The sequence below is a fragment of the Penaeus chinensis genome, chromosome 38 (assembly GCF_019202785.1).
Source record: "Penaeus chinensis breed Huanghai No. 1 chromosome 38, ASM1920278v2, whole genome shotgun sequence".
Taxonomy (NCBI): Eukaryota; Metazoa; Arthropoda; class Malacostraca; order Decapoda; family Penaeidae; genus Penaeus; species Penaeus chinensis.
In genome coordinates, this window is record NC_061856.1 from 15,797,702 (window position 1) to 15,802,701 (window position 5,000).

General features: G+C 38.9%; 1 protein-coding gene across 8 annotated transcripts in view; it reads left to right on the forward strand.

Moving 5' to 3' along the window:
- Window positions 1–5,000, forward strand: part of LOC125046219 (ras-associated and pleckstrin homology domains-containing protein 1-like) — a 164,076-nt gene that overhangs the window by 141,534 nt on the left and 17,542 nt on the right. The gene's annotated exons all lie outside the window — the stretch shown is intronic.

Sequence of the window (5,000 nt, forward strand, 5' to 3'; positions counted from 1 at the left end):
GGAGTGCCTGGATGTGACAGTGAATATGATTTTGCGGTTAATTTTTTTCACACGTTTAAGACGAGCTGTTAAGGAGGCACAGGTGACGGCAGAGGTGAGCCACCGTCTGCCCCGTCACTCGCAGCTGGCGTAAACATGCCAATCCAGCTGAGTTGCGGATGACTTTCCATTTTCATAACGCCGAAATTCCCCTTGCTTTGATGCTCTTTATGACCCGTTAGTCGGTGTTTTAGGATATTCACTCTCATGTCTCACACCCTGGGACTTCCCGAAGAGCGTGACGGCTGCGGAACCCTCGAAACTTAAAGCGAAAGTCTGTGCTCCTTTCCCCTTCGGTGGGTGTCGCTGGGTTCAAGACCGATCGCTACGTTGCAACATCTGCCGGTACTGTCCTAGCGAGGAGAGTGATCGCTGTGTGAGATTGAGAGTATTCAGTGAGGGTTCTGTCGACTCATTCGATGGGCAGCAGATGGGTAGAGGGAACAGGGGATTAACCTTGACGCGACTGTGACCAGCAGAGTACGGCGGCGCTGTTTAAAAGGCAGTTGTCACGCTCCCTCCGAAGTCTTTATGAGATATTCGAAGAAGAAAGAAGAAAAGTTTTCTGATAAATATCTATAGGAGTCCTTTCGCTCTTCCATCTAACCATAGCGTTCTACTGAAGGAAAGATATGCAAATGAGCGTATGGGAAAAAATAATACATTTTAAGGCATTATTTTACAAGAGGTCTTTGTTGCGTAACGTAAGGAGGCTTATGAACGTTGATTTTGGAAGATGAAAAGATGGAATACATTGTCACGTGAGAGGAGGAGGGGGAGGGGGTTGTAGCGAAGGTTTATACCGGTGAATGAACTCTAACACCATGGGTTTTATATCACCCTGAATAGGGTAGATTGCAGTGCAACGTCTTGGAGAATGATCGTTGCAACACAGGAAGAGAGTTATAGCATGGTCTCTAGCTTACTCAGACATGGATGATCGGATATCTTGTCGGCATAAATACTGACGAGAGATTTGAACCGCTTTTAACTACAATGAAAATATACACAACTTGCCTTTGCAATTGTAAACTATCATTTTCTACTTGATAGTCCTAATAGATTAGAACATACAAGTGTTTTATATAACGACGTCCGTAAGAGAAAAGAGCCGTGTTATTGTAAGTATATTTCTTTCTGACGTTGACTGGACCGGTCTTAGATAAAACGACCCAAGATAGTGCTCGTCCACACTATTTTAAAAAGAAAATCTTGCGCAATAAAGAAGTCACTTGTTGCATTTCACTCGCATCATTGCAAGTAAAAGAACAGGAATAAAATACAAATGACCTGCAACAACCTTGATATTTCTTCTCTTCGCTTTCTTCATCTCCTTCCTTCGGTCTATTTTCATTTTCCACTTTCTCTCTGTCTGTTTGTTTGTCTACCTGTGTGTTTGTGTATTTATCTACCTGTTTATCTATTTATCAATCTGTCTATCCACTTACCTGTTTATTTGTCTCTCTGTCTATCCCTTTACCCCTCTCTCTCTCTCTCTCTCTCTCTCTCTCTCTCTCTCTCTCTCTCTCTCTCTCTCTCTCTCTCTCTCTCTCTCTCTCTCTCTCTCTCTCTTACTCTCCTACTCTCTTACCCTCTTACCCTGTTACCCTCTCTTACCCTCTCTTACCCTCTCTCTCTTACTCTCTCTCTCTTACTCTCTCTTACCCTCTCTTACCCTCTCTTACCCTCTCTCTCTTACGCTCTCTCTCTCTCTCTTACTCTCTCTCTCTCTCTCTCTCTCTCTCTCTCTCTCTCTCTCTCTCTCTCTCTCTCTCTCTCTCTCTCTCTCTCTCTCTCTGTCTTACTCTCTCTCTTACTCTCTCTCTTACTCTCTCTCTCACTCTCTCTCTCTCTCTCTCTCTCTCTCTCTCTCTCTCTCTCTCTCTCTCTCTCTCTCTCTCTCTCTTACTCTCTCTCTCTCTCTCTCTCTCTCTCTCTCTCTCTCTCTCTCTCTCTCTCTCTCTCTCTCTCTCTCTCTCTCTCTCTCCCTCTCTCCCTCTCCCTCTGTCTCTCTCCCTCGTGTCTCTCTCTCCCTCTCTCTCTCTCCCTCTCTCTCCCTCTCCCTCTGTCTATCTCCCTCTGTCTCTCTCTCCCTCTCTCTCTCTCCCTCTCTCTCCCCCCCCCCCTCTCTCTCTCTCTCTCTCTCTCTCTCTCTCTCTCTCTCTCTCTCTCTCTATCTATCTATCTATCTATCTATCTATCTCTCTCTCTCTCCCTTCTTCCCTCTCTCTCTCTCCCTCCCTTCTTCCCTCTCTCTCTCTCTCTCTCTCTCTCTCTCTCTCTCTCTCTCTCTCTCTCTCTCTCTCTCTCTCTCTCTCTCTCTCTCTCTCTCTCTTTCATGTGAATGATCAGGAAAAAAATATCAAGACACTGAAAGAAAATTATCCGCTTAAAAAATAAGGTCAGAAATGAAAATTTATAATCTGAATTAGAAGCCATTACCTTCTTCAGTTTAGCGTATAGAGTGGACATGGCAGAATGGTTGTAAATAGACCAAAGTCTTACAGATTTGTTTATTTGTAAATCATGTAATTTCTTTTTTCGACGATAATTTTGTTAGTTTTAATGTCACTTTCAAGATGACGTCAGAAGGCAATTTGATGTTTGAACTTGATGTTTGAAAACTATTTTATATTTGAAAGTAATTTTGAACGCAATGTTTTAAGGCTATTTCATTTGTTAATGTTATTTTGAACCTGGTGTTCCAAGCCTGTTTTGATATGATAAATGAAAGCCATTTTAAACCATTTTATATATCAAGCCATTTTAAACATAGTGTTTGAAAGGCATTTGGAACCTGATGTTTGGAAGGCGTTTGGGACCTGAAGTTCGAAAGCCATGATGTTCAGAGCCCCTCGAGAGGCGACACGCACGCAGACCGGCCGAGGGAGGACCCGGAAGCGACAGACCGGGCGGGGGGGGGGGGGGGGGGTCGATTAGCTTTCGGGATTATGCGGGATGCGGCGCTGCATTGTGTCTTTCACTGTCTGTCTGTCTGTCTGTCTATTATTCGCTTATAATCCATTTCTATCTGTTGGTCTGTTTGTGTCTCTCTGTGAGTACACTAACATGTACCCGCACAACATGCACAGGCACACCCACACAGACACACTCACACACACACGCAAGCACATATATACATCGATTAAACGGATTAGATATACTATAGATATATAGACAAATGAATATAGATATACACATGCATGTAAATCATAATATATTCGTCAGCCTTGGGATCAACATGGTATTCAAACAATCATGGGAACTTTCAATATAATATCATGCTTGTGCCAAGTGACCCAAGGCAGGGACTCAACCGCAAGGAGACTTTCCCGAGTTTTAATGCAAGGAAGAAATGTTTAGAAATTCCGCCGCGATTTTTGCTGGGTATAAGTGTCTTTTTTATTGTAATTCTGGATGTTGAAATATTTACTCTGTAGGCCTGATAGTAAATCTTATCGTCTTTTTTCAATGCTGCATCGTGATGAATGTATTTTTTTTCCCCTATTGTTATTCTGAATGTAAAAGATTTGTATATGGTTTTGTCAGACTTAAAATGTTATCGTTTTCTGTGGTGAGTTTAGAAAATAGGAATATAAAATGATGGAAGTGAAAAGGGCGAACTAAGATTTTTTTAAAGAAATATATATACATACACATATATGTATATGTGTGTGTGTGTGTGTGTGTGTGTGTGTGTGTGTTTGTGTGTGTGTGTGTGTGTGTGTGTGTGTGTGTGTGTGTGTATTGTATAGATATAGTGTATGTATATATATATATATATATATATATATATATATATATATATATATAATGTCTGTGTGTGTGTGTATACATGTATATATATGGGGATATAGGGATTTAGTAAAGAAAATCTCCCCAACACAATTTCTTCATTTACATTTTTCTTCTTTTTCAAGGTTACAATCTTGAAAATACACACACACACACACACACACACACACACACACACACACACACACACACACACACACACACACACACACACACACATATATATAGATATAGAGAGATAGAGAGATAGATATGTATATATAATATGTATATGTATATATACGTATATATGAATATATATACATATATATATATATATATATACGTATATATGAATATATATACATATGTATAATTACATATCTATATATATGTATGTATGTATGTATCATATATATATATATATATATATATATATATATATATATATCTTATAAAAATATATATTGGTGTGTGTGTGTATATAAACATATAGATAGAAAAATAGATAGGTAGGTGTAGATACATATTAGGTTTATGTTTGCGCATACGTGCATTTTACCAGAATACGTGTTTATATCAGAATGTTCACATAAAACTCCAAGGTCAAGGCTTCTCCCGACCTTTGACATTTTAATATACTCCAGGTGTCGCACTATCAGGTGTCGTGCCCCAGAGACTAGAGGATTAAGCTGAAAAGATAACCATTTTGACATTTTCCTCTGTGGTAATTACTTATCTTGGGGAGTACGTTGACATTCTGTATTAGTTTTTTTTTTTTTTTAACTTGTGTTCCTGTTGACTGCTGTTATCATTATTATTATTGTGATTATCATGTTCATAGTTGTTATTGATATTATTGATTATGTCATTGTAATGGTCATTATTAACATTATTATTAAATGGTTATTTCACTGTTTTTTTTGTGTGTGTTTTTTTGTTTTGTTTTGTTTTTAAAATCGACCAGTCACGTCACTGTTAAATATCCTTAAAGGAAGAGCACCGCAGGTTATGCTGCTGTCAAGAAAATCTCACGAATGGCATTTTATTTACATTATGAGATGCTTAATAGTTACATGATGTATTCCGTTTTTTTTTTTTTTTTTTTTTTTAACTATAAGTTATGTAAGCTTCTCATAAATAAAATGCATATTGCTTATCTCCCTCCCATGAGATTGGATTCATTT